An 18,988-nucleotide genomic window follows, 5' to 3' on the forward strand; every position below is an offset into this window, starting at 1 on the left:
AATTTTCCTAAATAAACCTTGTCTGGAAAATGTATTTGAGGAATATTTAAAGTCCTCAACATCTGGGAATACATTAACCATGCACTGATGATACATTAACATGTGAGATATTTTATAAGAAGTACCTGGTATGTCATACTTCAGTATGCCTTATATGTTACACTCAATACAAAAAGTTGGTGTCATTAAATGCACCAACAGAAACTGAAAGAATTTATTTCTGTTTAAAGGGCAGACTAAGAACATTTAGACTGACATTTTTGTCAAAAATGAAGAAATTATTTAATGTGTAAAACACACATATGGTATGGAATCCTTTGTTATGCAAGTAATGGTTTCTAGAGGCAATCCAAAGTTAATAGATAAAAATACAAAGAATTAAACAACATTCATGTTCTCACATACATTTTATGATTATTTAAAATTCTATAAAGTATGTATTAGATTCTCTGCTTAATTAAGGGAAAGTGAATGTGTGCCCTAGTGTGGATAAAATGAAAGTTCCTGTGGCCAGGATTCTCACCTGACTCTGGTTGGCTAGCCCAATATGCACGTGTGGGCAATATGTTGCTATTGACTCTATAAAAAGAGCTCCGCCCAGTGCTTTGGGTGACACAATGGCACAGCTGCACAGCTGCAGAAGAGCAGAGGCTGGAGTGGTGACAGCGCCAAGGACAGAGGCCCAGAGGACGGCTGTACGGGATACTTGTGTGGGCAGAGGGGCCCAGAGGATGGCTGTTTGGGACAGTTGTGTGGGCAGAGAGTCTGCAGAGGACAGCTGTGCAGGCAGAGGGACCCAGAGGCAGAGATGGCTTACTGCATGGAGACTCACTCTGAGTGGACAAGATTTTAGTGACAGACCTGCCAACATGGAAATAAAGTTGAGTATAACCCTTTCACCCCAAGAACATTCTACTTTCATTCCTTTGATCACACTGAATCCATAGCGAACTTGCTGAGGGCTAAAACCCACTGGCAAGACACCTAGAAAGATAAACACCACAGTAAAATTTCCTTTCTGAAGCACAATGCTCAGCTGGACACTCTGTAAGCATACTTTATAAGCACTTCTTACACTTCACAATTAAAGATTTAGTTGAATCTCTGCCTTTAACCTGGATAACCTTTAATCTTAGTTTAATGGTCTAAAGGCAATGACTTTCAGTGTCTTCAGTTGTCTTCTTAAATTTCATTTAAGTTATCCTTTTTTTGTTTTACATCATAAAAAATAAAAAGAAGAAAAATTGCTCACTTAACAAAGAGGAAGAAATATTTTAGCCAACAGAAAAGAAGTCAATGGCTTGAATTTAGCTTAACTATGCTGGAGGATGAAACCATCAGAAAACTTTTTTTTTCTTTAATAATGTAAACAAAACCTGGGGGCAGGATCAGAACTTTGAGAGGATTACCAAATGGGAAAATAGAGTCACATGTAGGATTGGGTCCAGGAGGAACCAAAGTATGTGACATTTTTTAGTTAGGTAGGGAGTTGTAATTAAGAAAGCCATATCCCACAGAAGTTAAGGCCACTTATTTGACCCACCACATTTCAGTGCATGAAAATGCTGAGCTAAGTCAAACCTAAAATATTAAAGCTAAAAAGTATCCTTCCAGAATTGTAAACTAACAAACATGATGGTTAAATTCAATTAGACCAAACAGAGGATTCTTTACCCCAAGGAATGGTGGGGATGCACAAAATTAGGAAAGTTTGTATCATTGTACCATTTTAAGTTCCCATATTTCATAAATGAAACTGTGCTGAAGGTATTCCTTGCCTCTGACGTTTAAGCATTGTTTTTACACTGCTAGTTGATAGTGGTACTGACAAAATATCATTATATTCATAGAAAATACTAGCCAGTATGTTTTATAATTCCATGTTTAATAGTGGGAGGAAGGCTTTTTAACTCATGGATACTTAATAAATGTTTACACAATGATTACAGGAAAAAAATATACATTTCAAACTCTCTTGAGCATTCAAGAACACATTATCTACTGCCCACTTCTACAAGAATGAAGTATTAAATTTGATCAAATTTTCTGTGCTTTAAGTTTAAAAATACATTATGTTTAAAAATATTCATTCAAAAAAATCTGCCATTAAAATTGTGTCCACAGAACTAGTAATGCTGCCTGTATAATCTCTATTCTCTAAGAATGCAGTATAACATTCTGTTTTTTCACTTAACACACCAGATATTTCTGTGTGGTATTTTATGTACCCTTGATACATCATATTTAAGAGCTACATAATACTCTATCATATGGAGTCACCATAATTTATTTAGAAGTTCTCCCATTTTAGGAATTTAGGTTGTTTCTGCTTTTGTTTGCATATTTAATAATGAACATTATTATAACTTTGAATGTGTATCTGTAGTTTTATCTACATCTCTGATTTTTTTCTGTGGAAGAGATTTCTAAAATTAGATAACTAGGTTAAAACTATCAACTTCTTAAAGGCTCCTGATACACATTTCCAAAATGCTTTCTCAAAATATTGTATACATTTATTTGATTTACAGTTTACAAACATGGTTCCTGTTCCATTTCTAACTTTCTGCATCAAGAATGTGGTGACATCAGTGAAGTACAAGCTGATGAAGCATTTTTAATTCCTTTGTAGTTTACTGTCCCAGCATTTAATTTAAATACTATAAACTGAAAGGTTTCAGAGACAATTTCTAATGTATTTACACTTAAGTGACCTTTACCCTGCAGTTTAAAGAGCTGTAACTATCTTATCTTCATGAAATTTGACCATAATGCCACTTGGCTCAGAGCAGTAGCTCTAGAAGGGAATAAATAAAATTAAATGATGATATCTTAGGATGAGTGTGAGGTTTTCTGTTTTTCCTTTATTTTTTTTATTTTAATATTATTAATGTACAATTACTTGAACATCATAGTTACTAGACTCCCCCATCATCAAATCCCCACACACACACCCCATTACAGCCACTGTCCATCAGTGCAGCAAGATGCTATAGAATCACTACTTGTCTTCTCTGTATATACTGCCTTTCCCATGTCCCCCAACCCTACACTATGTGTGCTATTTGTAATGCCCAATTTTCCCCCTTATCTCTCCCTCCCCAGTCCCTTTCCCTTTGGTAACTATTCATCCATTCTTGGGTTCTGTGAGTCTGCTGCTCTTTCATTCCTTTAGTTTTTTTCTTTGTTGTTATACTCCACAGATGAGTGAAATCATTTGATACTTGTCTTTCTCTGACTGGCTTATTTCACTGAGCATAATACCCTCTAGCTCCATCCATGTTGTTGCAAATGGTAGGATTTGTTTTCTTCTTATGGCTGAATAATATTCCACTGTGTATATGTACCACATCTTCTTTATCCATTCGCCAATGATGGACACTTAGGTTGCTTCCATTTCTTGGCTATTGTAAATAGTGCTGCGATAAACATAGGGGTGCATCTGTCTTTTTCAAATTAGTCTGTAGCATTCTCAGGGTAAATTCCTAGGAGTGGAATTCCTGGGTCAAATGGTATTTCTATTTTGAGTTTTTTGAGGAAGCTCCACACTGCTTTCCACAATGGTTGAACTAGTTTACATTTCCACCAGCAGTGTAGAAGGGTTCCCCTTTCTCCACATCCTTGCCAACATTTGTTGTTGTTTGTCTTTTGAATGTTGACCATCCTAACTGGTATAAGGTGATATCTCATTGTGGTTTTAATTTGCATTTTTCTGATGATTAGCTATGTGGAGCATCTTTTCATGTGCCTGTTGGTCACCTGAATTTCTTCTTTGGAGAAGTGTCTGTTCAGATCCTCTACCCATTTTTTAATTGGATTATTTGCTTTTTGTTTGTTGAGGTATGTAAACTCTTCATATAATTTGGATGTCAACCCCTTATCAGAGATGTCATTTATGAACATATTCTCTCATACTGTAGGATGTCTTTTTGTTTTACTGATGCCTTTGCTGTACAGAAGCTTTTTAGTTTGATAAAGTCCCACTTGTTTATTTTTGCTTTTGTTTCCCTTGCCTGGGGAGATATGTGCATGAAGAAGTTGCTCATGTTTATGTCCAAGAGATTTTTGCCTATGTTTTTTCTAAGAGTTTTATGGTTTCATGATTTACATTCAGGTCTTTGATCCACTTTGTGCTTACTTTTGTGTATGGGGTTAGACGATAATCCAGTTTCATTCCTTACATATAGCTGTTCAGTTTTGCCAACATCAGCTATTGAAGAGGCTGTCATTTCCCCATTGTATATCCATGGCTCCTTTATCAGATTAATTGACCATATATGCTTTGGTTTATATCATGGCTCTCTAGTCTGTCCCATTGGTCTATGAGTCTGTTCTTGTGCCAGTACCAAATTGTCTTGATTACTGTGGCTTTGTAGTAGAGCTTGAAGTCAAGGAGCGTAATTTCCCCTGCTTTATTACTCCTTTTCAGGATTGCTTTGGCTATTCGGGGTCTTTTGTCATTCCATATGAATTTTAGAACTATTGCTGTAGTTCATCAAAGAATGCTATAGGTATTTTTATAGGGATTGCATTGAATCTGTAGATTGCTTTAGGCAGGATGGCCATTTTGACAATATTAATTCTTCCTTGCCAAGACCATGGGATGAATTTCCATTTATTAGTGCTCTCTTTAATTTCTCTTAATGTGTTCCATAGTTTTCAGGGTATAGGTCTTTCACCTCCTTGGCTAGGTTTATTCCTAAGTATTTTATTCTTTTTGATGCAGTTGTGAATGGAAATGTTTTCCTGATTTTTCTTTCTGCTAGTTCATCGTTAGTGTATAGGAATGCAACAGATTTCCGTGTATTAATTTTGTATTCTGCAACTTTGCTGAATTCAGATATTAGATCTAGTAGTTTTGGAGTGGATTCATTGAGTGTGAGTTTTTGAGTCATACAGACCTGAAGGAAAAAATGGAGTATAGCACCTAATGACATACGCAACCCTGGAAAAATTACTTTACCCTGTTTTACTCTGTTTCTTCAACACCAAAATGAGAGAAACATCCACTTTTTTGGGTTGTTATAAAAGTTATATATAACAGGGACTAAAGTGTATATATATATATATATATATATATATATATATATATATATATATATATATATATATATATATATATATATCTCAACAGCTACTGAAAATGAAAAGCCTTGCTCATCACCATCCCACAGCTATACTCACTGGAAAACAAATTCCATCTAAGTATATAGTTTATCAGCTTTTAGTGTTCCATTCTTAACTTTAAGGATTATTAAATATGTGGTGTGGAATGCCTCCAACAACAAAGAGAATAAAACAAACAAACAAAAAGGAAACCAGGAAGAAATGGACTATGCAGAATAAGAAAGACTTCACAAAATATAATTAAAATAGTGTACCATAAAATAAGAACAGCATACCATAAAACAGGAACAATCACAGAATAAAGAGTCCCTAAAAATTAGGAAAATAATAATAAAAGATAAAAATCAAGATAACCACTGGAAAGAAAAAACAATGGAAGGTAACAGAAAAAAGCTTGGCTGGGGTGGGGGGCGTTGGGCAAGGAGGATCAGAGAATTAATCCAGAAAAAATAGCCAGTATTTTTTTCAATAGGAGTTGCAAAAGTCAGAAGAAAAAATATCAGTAATAGTATAACAACAATAATAACAACAAGAAAATCACCAGACTGGAAGCTTAGTTTGAAAAGGCACACAGATGCTCAAAAAAGAGATAATAAATTCCCTGAAGAAAGAACCACCAACCAACAGAATCGCCTCTGGCTTCTCAACAGAAATACTACAAGCTAACAGAGGCTTCAAAATTCTGAGAGGAAGCTGCCTACACTCACCCAAACTATCAATCAAGAATGAAGGGAGAATAAAGACATCTCAAGCATGTTGGGAGTCAAAAAGTATCCCAGGCATCCTATCTAAGAAAGCTACAGCAGGCAGAAATGAGATTAAGGTAACAGGATCCTAACACAAAAAACAGGAAAGGAAAGTTCCAGGACAACAGTTGTACCAAATCTAGAAACAAGAGTTAAAATTGTTGCAGGAGGGTGAAGGAATTCAACAGGGATATCTCCAGGGCAAAGACAAAAAATGTTTAATGAGCTAACAGATTATTTTATGAGTTTCATCTGAATCTACTCCTCTACTTACATGCTCTTTCTTTTTCCCCATCAAGCTCAAGAGGTGAGTATTTTGCTGGTGTTTCAGAACACTTTTCCTAGTTTGTTTTGGGTTCTTTATTCTGCTCATTTCCTAAGGTAAGGACTAAGTTCTTTACCTCAGTTTCTGTCTGCAATAATGAACATTAAAAACCCACATTTTTCTGAGAAAAACAACAAATCATTTAAAAATTTTACTGATAGCCATTTAAGAGACTTGTTACAGAACATTTGGGAACAAATAACAACATATATAAAGAAAACTAAGCAAAGAAAAAAGGGAAGTGCTGATTCCAAGAAAAATGTTTAAAAATACATCAGAAAGAAAAAAGTCACAATAGGTCTTGGTTCAGAAGTAAACTATACTCAGTTATTTTAAAGGCAAAAACCATCAATTTAAGGAATAGCTGTGATATAACTTTGTAACTAGGACAAAGGGAGGATATTTCGGATGACTGGGTATGAGATCTTAGGAAAATAAATGATCTAACGAACAAAATAAGAAATTAATGGATAAAATCAATAATTTCTAAATCAAGAAATAATTTTATAAGCATAGAGCTATCAGAAGAAAAAAACAACAGTTGAAAATGATAGTTTCTTAAGAGCAGGACTGGGCAGACATTAGAAGATTGCTCTTTTTTCTTTCTTTTTCTTATTTATTTATTTATTTTTGGTATAATTGATATATATTCTTATGAAGGTTTCACATGAAAAAGCAATGTGGTTACTACATTTACTCATATTAATAAGTCCCCACCCACACCCCAATGCAGTCACTGTCCATCAGTGCAGCAAGATGCCACAGATCCACTATGTGCCTTCTCTGTGCTACACTGTTCTCCCCGTGATCCTGAACATAATACCCCTCAATTCCCTTCTGCAATTTTTTCATTTTAAGCCTCTACGATTTTTAAACTTGGATAATATTTATATAAAATGATGTTCATATTTTCAAAATGATTTTATAAAACTCACCCTAAACATATATGGTCAATTAATATTTGATAAAGGAGCCATGGACATACAATGGCAAAATGACAGTCTCTTCAACAGATGGTGCTGGCAAAACTGGACAGCTACATGTAGGAGAATGAAACTGGACCATTGTCTAACCCCATATACAAAGGTAAACTCAAAATGGATCAAAGACCTGAATGTAAGTCATGAAACCATTAAACTCTTGGAAAAAAACATAGGCAAAAACCTCTTAGACATAAACATGAGTGACCTCTTCTTGAACATATCTCCCCGGGCAAGGAAAACAACAGCAAAAATGAGCAAGTGGGACTACATTAAGCTGAAAAGCTTCTGTACAGCGAAAGATACCATTAATAGAACAAAAAGGAACCCTACAGTATGGGAGAATATATTTGAAAATGACACATCCGATAAAGGCTTGACGTCCAGAATATATAAAGAGCTCACACGCCTCAACAAACAAAAAACAAATAACCCAATTAAAAAATGGGCAGAGGAACTGAACAGACAGTTCTCCAAAAAAGAAATACAGATGGCCAACAGACACATGAAAAGATGCTCCACATCGCTAATTATCAGAGAAATGCAAATTAAAACTACAATGAGGTATCACCTCACACCAGTAAGGATAGCTGCCATCCAAAAGACAAACAACAACAAATGTTTGCGAGGCTGTGGAGCAAGGGGAATCCTCCTACACTGCTGGTGGGAATGTAAATTAGTTCAACCATTGTGGAAAGCAGTATGGAGGTTCATCAAAATGCTCAAAACAGACCTACCATTTGACCCAGGAATACCACTCCTAGGAATTTACCCTAAGAACGCAGCAATCAAGTTTGAGAAAGACAGATGCACCCCTATGTTTATCGCAGCACTATTTACAATAGCCAAGAATTGGAAGCAACCTAAATGTCGATTGGTAGATGAATGGATAAAGAAGATGTGGTACATATACACAATGGAATACTACTCAGCCATAAGAAGTGGAAAAATCCAACCATTTGCATCAACATGGATGGAGCTGGAGAGTATTATGCTCAGTGAAATAAGCCAAGCGGAGAAAGAGAAATACCAAATGATTTCACTCATCTGAGGAGTATAGGAACAAAGGAAAAAAACTGAAGGAACAAAACAGCAGCGGAATTACAGAACCCAAAAATGGACTAACAGGTACCAAAGGGAAAGGAACTGGGAGGATGGGTGGGCAGGGAGGGATAAGGGGGGGGGAAGAAGAAGGGGGGTATTAAGATTAGCATGCATGGGGGGGAGAGAGAAAGGGGAGGGTGGGCTGCACAACACAGAGAGGACAAGTAGTGACTCTACAACATTTTGCTAAGCTGATGGACAGTAACTGTAATGTGGTTGTTAGGGGGGACCTGATATAGGGGACAGCATAGTAAACATAGTATTCTTCATGTAAGTATAGATTAAAAATTAAAAAAAAGAAAAAAAAAAGAAAGAAAGAAAGAAAGAAAAGGGGGATTACTCCTTGATAGGATAAAACTATTGGTAAATCAAAGATCAACGCATGCTTTAAATATCCTTAATGTTGATCACTTAAAAGGTGTCAGATGATCAGCTATGGAGGTACTTTTCTGATAATATTCCTTTCTCTTAATAAAAAAAAAAAAAAAGCAGTTACTGTGTGCTGACCTCCAATGAGTTCTGCACAGTGGTATAGAGGGCATGTCAAAGTGTGGGCAAAGGGTCTGTTTGTTTCTATGCAGAAGATCAAGGCCTAGCTTGGCTACCCAGAAAATGAACTAAGATACGATATGAGGAGGAGCTTCTGGCATCAGCAGTCTCTGGAGGACTTGTGCCGGGGGATGATCATCAAAAAGCCTCCACAGGGATCCGGACGATGCTGCGGTTGTGGCTGCATCCAGCCCACCGTCTCCTGGACTTGCCAGAGGAATGAGGAGGGAGATGTGTAGGCTGGCATGTGCATACAGTGAGACAACGAATTTGACCAGATCTGTATTGTTGGAACTCAACCAGGAGTTGGGAGGGGTGCAAGTTGTAGCACTCCAAAATCTCATGACTATAGACTATCTATGGTTAAAAGAACATATGGGATGTGAACAGATCCCAGAAATGGGCTGCTTTAATTTGTCTGATGGTTCAAGTACAGTTGGACAATATCCATCATATCATAGATAAATTTTCACAAATGCCTAGGGTGCCTAAATGGTTTTCTTGGCTTCACTGGAGATGGATGGTAATTATAGATTTGCTTTGTTTATGTCACCGTATTCCTATTATGTTAATATGTGTGTGCAAATTAGTTAGTAGTTTAAAACCTATACATACTTAAGGTACTATACAAGAAGATATGTCAAAGAAATAATCAATCCTCCCATGTTTCCTTCATATGCTACATCTATAGCTTTTCTTCTTCCTTCCTAATTACAACCCTTAAATAGAATTCGTGCCTCATATCGAATTTACCGAGTATCATAATTCCTCCAGGTGGTAAAGATACCTCGAGACAAGTGCTGGGCATAGAAGCCACAGGGCATAAATCTGCAAAGAACTAAAAAGCTAACCTTTGCAAACAATATGGCCTCTCTCTCACTTACCAACTTTACATTTCCCTGTATGGCCCCGGAAGATGACTGGTTAGCCAGAGACGGGTAAGATTCCTCAAGGGAGGAACAACCTAAGACAGGCACAGTCGCAGGGGGGCCATCAGGTGAGAATTTGGGGATCAACAGAGGTGAGGCTCAGAACCTCACCCCCCCCTGCTTTGAGAGAAATCTTCTGCATCCGTGGATGTCTTGCTGCCCTTGTCTAGCCTGGATTAATACTTAGTCCATAGGCACACACCTGATCATCTGATCATCTACATTTGCCCTCTTACAGCACTAAACTATGTTTTCTACCTTTATCTTGCATCTACCTACCACTTCAGCATTTTATTAAAAATAAAAATAATAATAATAATAGGAGAAATGTGGGATCAACATATAAATCAAGTACAAAAATCAAACAAATATTCATATTTGACGTGATTGTTTATAGGTCATAATGCATGATCAAAACTGAAAGTTTCTGTGATGAATGCCCTTGTACTGTTCACCATGTAAGAATTTATTCACTATGTAAGAATTCGTTCACCATGTAAGAACTTGTTCGTTATGCTTCAGAAGATTGGAGACTGATGAGAATTAGGCTTGAGATGGATTAATGATTGTACATTGAGCGTTGACCCCCCTATACTGAATTTTATTGTTGTTAACAACCATTTGATCAATAAATATGAGAGATGCCCTCTCAAAAAAAAAAAAAAAAACCCACCCTAAAACTTTGTTCATTTAGAAGGGAAACTGAGAAAGAGCACAGAGGAAAGACCAAGGGGAGGGAGAGGAAAATAATGAAGTAAAAGCAAAGGAGAAACTGTAATCTATAAAGCATCTTAGAAGGTAGCTTTTAAAAATGTTTTTCATTAACTGTAGAAGAGGTAATCAAAGTAATTTAACCTGATTGCTAATTACTGTCTCTGGAATGTGTTAATTATTGTGCTATATTTGTAAATAAGAAGCAAGTATCAGCAAAATATAGTTTAATTACTTACACTGTATTTCTTCATTCACTCCCATCACTATCCCCCGAATTCAACCTATTTGTCTTCCGCATAGAGGTCCACAGCTCCCTCTAGCCGGTTAAACACACTGCCTCTCATCCCAGCCCAGGTTCATTTCACAGAAGAGCCTATTTTCTTAACAGCTCTTTCAGCTCAAGAGCTGACAGTCTTCTATTGCCTGGGTTTAAAGTACCCCACCTGGCTTTGAAGGCGCTGACTCTGCCTACTTCTCTTCACATCCAATAACTTCCCAGGGCAAATCCTGTTACAGTCACTAGCATCTTCTTGCATCGCCATGCTCCCTGACAGTATCTGCTGAAGGACTGCCTTTGTGATCCATGCTGTTTGGTCACCTCAGAAAAGTTTCTATTTCTCTCTTTCATCTACTCAAATTCTCCCCGTTTGTCATTGTCCTGCTCAAGCCATATTACCCCTAAACTGCCTTCTGTGAAAATTCTGCAGCACACAAATTAAACCCTTGCTTAAGGATTCTCAAAAACACTGTCACTGTCTTTGCCTCATAATTAGCATCTATTTAAATATGCTCCCATTTCCTAGTTTTGTATTATTTTTTCACTGCCTATTTTGTTTTCCTATAATTGTAAACAGTTTAGTAGCGGGAAACTGAAGTCCTCTACATTCCAAAATTACTAAAACCACAAACTGAATCCAGTAAGTTTTTTAATTGTTTTAAAACACTATCTCATAGCATCCAATGCATTTCCAGTCACATGCTGCATACTCAAGATATGATGATTGACTGATAAACCCAATTTAAATTTACTACATGAACATACTTCAGACAGCTGTCAAATCCTTTGACCGTTACCTTCCCGCTCTTTAACCATTGCCTTTCATCTTTTTGACCTGAATCTGTGCTTTAGCACATGTCATCACACATCACAATTTTCTAATTTAGAAGAAAATAAATCAGCATGAAAATTTCACAAAAGTTCATTCAGATATATGATCAAAAATACTGTTACCAGAATTCTTCATAAAATTTTCATAATTTTTAACTTACTTCTTTCCAAAATTAAAATGGATTTAAAAATAAATGGAATGTAGTGTGTGGCATAATAGGTATTGAGAGGATAGAGCCTCTGAAAAGTTTTTTTTCAAATTCATGTTACCTGAATTTTAATATTTTAGGAATAAATATCAATGAGTGAAGTTAAAGAAGAGCGATATGATAAGAGACAGAAATGTAAGAAAGCTTTGGTTCTACTTTGTGAAAAACCTGAATTCCAGTGGGACAAAGATGTGTCCCAAATGGAAACTGTGTTTTCCAGTTTTGAGGGTTGTTCTAATTCTCCCCTTCCATCTCCATTTGGAAAAGGTACATAGATGGGATACAGCTACTAAAAGAAGAAAAGTCTATTAAATTTTCTATAGAAAAATTTAAAATACCTCTCATTAAGAAACCTGTATATAAAGTTCCCAGTCTCCAGGCAACAAGTTGTCAGGAGACACACTGCTTTGCTGGGAAAAGACTGTCTTATAATGCAAGAGAACTGCTTTTGTCTCAGTTCTTGGAAATATGCATAGCCCTCTTAAAGAAAAAGAGAAGCCAAACTGGCCCTGTTAGCATGAACAGACACATTTAATGAACTGTAATGAAATGGAAGAGGTTTACACCCCCTTTGTTGAGACAATTAAAAATAATTAAAGTTTTCCTTGTCAACAAGTCAGCTTCTAATGTTGTGTATAAAATTCATGAGAGGTCTTCCTGCTAGTCGTATCCTGACTACCACAGTTTACATAGAAAACTGTTTTATTCTGTTTCACTTGCTCTGTAAGTCTTTTAACAATTGCCTTTGGTAATGTAAGGAGAAATTTGACAAAAAATATTTGTTAAGATGTACATTAAGGCTGCCTGCCAAGGTAATGGTACAGAATGGGTGCTGTCAGAGTCAGAAGGTGGAAGCAAAAGGAAACGAACAGTATAGGAAATGACCCCTAAATAATGATGCCTTACTGCTGCACACCTGGCCCAGTCAGAGGCCATCCCTTCACCACTTGTCCAGTTTGCAGCTGTTTACACATCCCACTAGAAAGCCTGGTCACATCTTCTGCCTTTTTTTTCTTTTTCCTTTATATTTCTTTCTCTTCCTACAAAAATTCTATTTTGTGAACTTTTGATTCACTTCCCTACTCCAAATATATAAGGACTTACTGGATTTTCTGATTTCCTTGACCTCTTGTTTTATAGTAAAGGAAATACTCATTTTTGTATTACTTATTAGAAATTCCTACTTGTTAAAGACATTATATATATTTTATTATATATGCATATGTATATAATAAGGTGTTATGAATTTGGAGCTGATTTCTTTGGACTCTTTTTCACATTATAGGAAGTACAGACAGTCCCCAACTTAGGAAGTTTCAACTTAGGATTTTTTGACTTTTTGATGGTGCAAAAGTAATATGCATTCCATAAAATTGTAATTCAAATGCTGAATCTTGGTCTTTTCCTGGGCTCATGATATGTAGCATGATTCTTTTGTGACTGGGTAATGGCAGTGAGCCACAGCTCCCAGTCAGCCATGTGATCAGGTGGGTCAACAACTGATGCAATCATTCTGGACACATACAACCATCCTGTTTTTCACTTTCAGTACAGTATTCAATAAATTACATAAGATATTCAATACTTTATTATAAAATAGGCTCTGTGTTAGATGATTTTTCCCAAATGTAGGCTAATGTAAGTGTTCTGAGCAAGTTTAAAGGCTGCGCCAAACTATGATGTTCGGTAGGTTAGCGGTATTACATGCATTTTCAACTATGATATTTTCAACTTACAATGGCCTTATCAAGATATAAACTTGTAACAAGTTTTTATTTTACTAATCAGAAATTCACACCTTCTGCTAATGGCACACGGTCACATTTTTGCTAAAAACACATGTTTGATGGATTCTGAGGATATTCAGAATGCCTCTGTGGTTCAACTTTGATCTCTTCATTTGTTAGTGTATTTCACCTGTACCATATTTAGACCAGAAGCAGGGTTGCTCAACTGAAATCAGATACCAAGAGTTAGTTTAGATTCAAGTGTTGACCTTGCACGTGTGAGGGAGAAAGTTCCTAAACTAAATGTTCCTAAAGTGAAGTCCCTAGTATTTAGTGTGTTACGGAACAATAGGCAGTCAACTGCAAGACAGGGAAAAAAAAATATCATTCTTCCTTCTACCCATTTTAGGTTCTTTGACTGAGGCCCTGTTAATTAGAAAAGAGAGGTTAACAAGAAAAAAATCAACAGAAATTCATTAACATGTGCATTGGGCATACACAAGAAAGCACTAAGAACTAAGAGATGAATAACACAAAGGGGTGGTTAGAATTTGTGGTCTATACACTCAATTTACTAGGATAAAGGGAGAGGAGAGAAAGGGCACTTATAGAAAATATAATGATTTTTTAGACAGATAAAAGTGTACTCAGGAGAATAGATGGAGGATATGATGTTTGTGACAATGTCTGTCTGGGTGTGGTGACAAGATTGCTTTGCGGAAGGGAATTTAATGACCTTTGAGTTCTTTTGGGAGGCTCTGCTTTCGGGGAGATGAGGAATTTCAGGAACTCAAAAGCCTCCTGCTCAAAATAATTCTTATGCAAAAGAGACATATTTGGGGGCCAGCATATCTTCATCCTCTTCACAGCATTCCCGATTTCTATTCGTCTCATTTCTGCCTCTTGTCTACTCTTTTGTTAGGCCTTGTTTTAATCTGGCTATTTTAACCTATATTTTGACTGATAGCAAGCCAGATAAATGTCCGTTATTCCAGAACACCAGCAGCATTTCTTTGACAACTGCCTCTTCACTTCGCTAAATGTTACCATTACCCTACAGTCAACAGGTTACTCTAAGGTTGACAATTCTGTATGCAACTTGGCATCCTTATTCATATTTACATGATTGTTTAAATATTCTATGTAATTAGGTTTTATATTTTTAAAATTTATTTTCATTTGGGAAAAAGTATTTTAAATGCCCTACCAAAATTATTGGGTTTATTGAAACCACCAGTTTGTGTCTCTCTATCCTTAGGCCACTAAAAAGATGTGAGAGCTATATTCTATTCAGTGCGGCCTTGGCTGAGTATTCATAGTCCTAGAATTTCATGTGGCCACACCAAAAAATATTCACAGAAATGCTCCACTGGTCTCAATGACAATCTGGAAGCAAAGTGAGCATAAGGCACATTTTAAAGGGATAGACCCAGAAAAGCTGGTCAAAGTCTCTAGAATGGAGAAATTTACAATGGTTAGACTCTTTTTATTGTATTTAATTAATTTATTAATTAATTTTATTTCTATTTTATCTTATAAATGAACCCAAAGTGTCACATTATACAATAATACACACTATTAATTTTGTAACTTGTGAATCACCATAATTTTTAAGGGTTCCTCACTATTTTTTGTCTTGCAAAACAATTGAAATTTACCTTCTTGACACATTAACTTACGATACATGATTAATTCAATAACAGTTATTTCATTTCATTACAAAGAAAATGTATACTGTATTTTGACTATTTTCAAAAGATAAATTAATAAAAACTAGATATACTGGTTATTTCTTCTTTAGCTAAAGTTATTTTCTTATTCTTAGTTTCCTTCATGCCTTTTTTAGATCATTTAAAGAGAATTTATTCATTGGCATATTAATTGACACAGTGGCTTATTTTTAAAATTGCATTTCATATTGATTTTCTTTAGTGGAGACTCTTACAAATCCAAAGTTAAAGAGGAAATGTAGAAAGGACTTCTGTCATTTATAACTGACCAGGGAAAGAAGAGTATATGACCATAAGTAGTCAGTCTTTGCGGAGAGCCTCTGTTGAGTCAATCTGTCCATTTTCCAGTTTTACATTCAGTTCCACTATCCTACACTATAAATATCAAGAGCCCACTATGTGTAATGTACTGCAGTGGATCCTGGGAGAGTAAGTTGAATTAGCCCAGGTCCTTGCTCACAGAGACCTGATATTATAGGAAATGTATTCCATTTATACAGGTATGAAGGAGGAAGAATGGCCTGCCTTCCTTTATTATATATGGTAAGCTTGTGCAGTGAGAATTTGGCCAATGATTTTAAAAAGAATGTCCAATATCAGATGAAACCTTTCCAGTTTAACTGCCACTATTTACAATTATATCTAAATTCCTAAATATGGCTCATGAAGACATTCATGATCTGTCCCTTCCTTAATTCTTTAGATATATCTCCCTATCTTAAGCACCCTATCATAAATTACTTTTTAACCAAATTTAATATTCTTCCACCTTCCCCTGCCATCCATCCTAGCCTGCCTTAGATGATCACCTCTTTTCCAATCCCATATTTCCAAGAGTAAGGAATGCTTACTCCTACTTCACTCATCACACTGTGTTGTGCTTGCCTATTTTATTGACTGACAGCTACTAGACTATAAGCTCTTGAGATGCATATACATATTCTTTACTATCATGTGTTCAGAGTAATGCACCTGGGACTTAATAGGTGCTCAATAAATATTTGTTGAGTGAATGAGTAAATTGTTTGACTTCCATTTTCAAAGAAAAACAGAATTTGCTAATTGGTCTATTTCATGATTTTTCAAATAGAAAGCTAAATAATCTAAATGATAACATGATCCCTAATTATACTGATTAAAATCTCAAAGTATAATTATATGAAGATTTATTTTTCCTTTAATACCCATAATAAAAAAAACTGCTAACAATTTCTAATTACTTTATTTCAAATCCATATTAACTTTGGATTCAAGTACCACTTTGATAAATTTCTATAAGCTAATTCATATAATTGCTTAGCACAGTATATGGCTCAAAGTAAGTTTCAAAAATGTTATTAGCATAATGGGAGTAGTATTGGTTGAGTGATTTACGGTGATGGTGATAATGAATGAATATCAATGATGTTATATATGTTACATGAAAGACTTATTCATTCAAGAAAATATTATAAAGAGTGATAAAAATTTAGACACTCATTTCAACACAGAGGAAAAGTACATCCATAGATCTTCTTACAAGTAATATTGTTAGTAGCATTATTATTAGATTGAGCATGATAATTAACAAACCACTGTACTGGTTTGTATGAGAATGGGAAATATAATGCAGTCTTCCAATGCTTTGTGATATATGCTTTGTAATACATGGAATAATTCTCCCCAATATCCAAAAATGTAAGCAAACAATATTAACATCTGAATACTTTTCAACAAAAACACAGTTACAAAGAGAAAAAGGAAAAAGGTTTTTACCTTCTTTACCTGCTAATGGTTTCACAAATATTTATAAAAGGTCACAAATAGAGACTTACCTGGGGTCAAATGAGAGAGACCTTGAACAATCACAAGCTATTTCCAATGTCCAGCTGGGAAATCTAAAACAGAGAGTAACAGAGACAGTTTGTGACAAAGCTGACACACAGTATTCTGGACAGAGAGAAATCAATTGTGACATTTTTCATTTATTTGTAAATGCCTCTTTGGCAATACACTCACTCAAAAAGACAGTTGCTTCTTACAGAATAAGGGAGGTGATGGTAAAATAGAGGAATCCTGACAGCTGCTTTAATGAGATTCTGTACTGGGGCTACTCTAACACTTGCCCCCAACCAGGAACTTGCCCTTCATTTTCAGTATCATACTCAGTAATTCAGAAAATGTTATCTCCATGAAAAACGAAACTAGCTAGTCCTTAATAGCCATTGCCCAGTTTATATTCCTCTAATCTTTCAATTAGGAGAAAACATTCTATAGCAAGTATCTAAATAAATGTAAGCCTTTTCTTATTAAAAGAGTATTGTTTTCATTAAAAACAGCATATGAAGTATGACTGAACAACTCAAAGCCTGCTCTCCAGTAATTCACTATTTGCTTGTATCAGATAGTACAATTTAAGCTATATCTTAAAAGCTTTAATTTTTATATTTTAAGTTCCTAAGGAAAAGGAAATTATCAGTAAGTTAGGTTCACTAGTGTTTATAACTTGAGCCACTCCAAGTTAAGGAATCTAAAGATTATAATTCATTTATTCATTGAATTGTTCTTTGATGATATGCTAAGTACTTGGTATAGTAGCAAAGCAACTTGTGTAAAACCACTTCTAAAACTGTGTGATTGTTGCAATGATTAAACAAATGCTAGGGCAGAAATAAAGCACCTAGCATGGTTATTGGCTCAGAGTGTGCTGTCAGTAAAAGGCAGCTATTATAATTATGAATCTTTGACCAAATTATGAAGCATTTGACCAACACAAATGACATCTTTCTCAAGTACAACAGAACAAAAGTAGGAACAATAAGTAGAAGGAGGAAATGCTGTCAGGATACAACTATAGGAACTTTAGGTTTATCTCTTACACTAATAGCTTCTTTGCAACTCAGTTCTCTCACCACAAAAATGAGACTAATATTCCCTACCTTTACATAACCCCAACTCAGGGTGGCTATGAAAGTTGTCTGGGTTAAGTACCCAAATATACTTTCTTGGAATATGTTCAGTGAACATAACTGTAAACATCATTTCAGATTGGCAGACTAACTGTGGTCTAAGATTTTGTGTTGGTAATTTTACTTGTCTGGCCAGTGGTTAATTTTCTGTTAATATTCAGTAGGGGTGAAAAAACAACTGCTTAAACAGCTAAATGTGTGCATTCATGAAGGCTTTTGTCTCCTGTTCAGTATTCAGTTTACATAGAGCAGTGGGTCTCAAACTTGGCTATATATTAAGATCACTGGGGGAATTTCATTTTAACTGATAATATCTATGTGGCAAACCATACCAATTAAATCAAAATATATTTTAAAGGCTTCCCAGGTGATTCTTGGGTTTAGAAACACTGGCCTAGAGTCAAATACTATGTTTTTCCAATAGACACTGCTGGTTTCCTACCCAAATCATTTCATTCCTCTTCTTTGCTAGGCAGAGCCCTGATTCATATTAAGTGTCTATCTTTTCTCTGGCAACTCTGGAAAGGATAGCTTATGCCCAAATTCAGGACAATCCAGATGAGTGTCAGTCAACCATAGTGACTGGGCCACTATGTGCCCAGGATTGATTTAAGGGTATCTAGCCAGTAAGAAAAAAGGCTTCTGGGGCTTCTAACAGTTTGCACCCTCCTAACAAAACGCCTTTTCTCTTGTTGTTCTATATGAATATGATGCCTGGAACTGACCTACTCATCTTGGGAACATGAAAGAAGTTACTCTGAGGACAAAACTAACATCTTGAGGATGACAGAG

At 35.7% G+C, this 18,988-nt stretch overlaps 1 protein-coding gene across 3 annotated transcripts in view; it reads right to left on the reverse strand.

Moving 5' to 3' along the window:
• The window catches only part of NAALADL2 (N-acetylated alpha-linked acidic dipeptidase like 2), a 1,394,480-nt gene that overhangs the window by 1,263,625 nt on the left and 111,867 nt on the right, over positions 1-18,988 (reverse strand). For all 3 annotated transcript variants that reach the window (XM_073232060.1, XM_073232062.1, XM_073232061.1), the window contains exon 2: positions 17,063-17,125. The gene's annotated coding sequence lies outside the window, so the exon portion shown is untranslated. The remainder of the gene's footprint in view (positions 1-17,062; positions 17,126-18,988) is intronic.

This window comes from Manis javanica, chromosome 3, assembly GCF_040802235.1.
Source record: "Manis javanica isolate MJ-LG chromosome 3, MJ_LKY, whole genome shotgun sequence".
NCBI classification, from domain to species: Eukaryota; Metazoa; Chordata; class Mammalia; order Pholidota; family Manidae; genus Manis; species Manis javanica.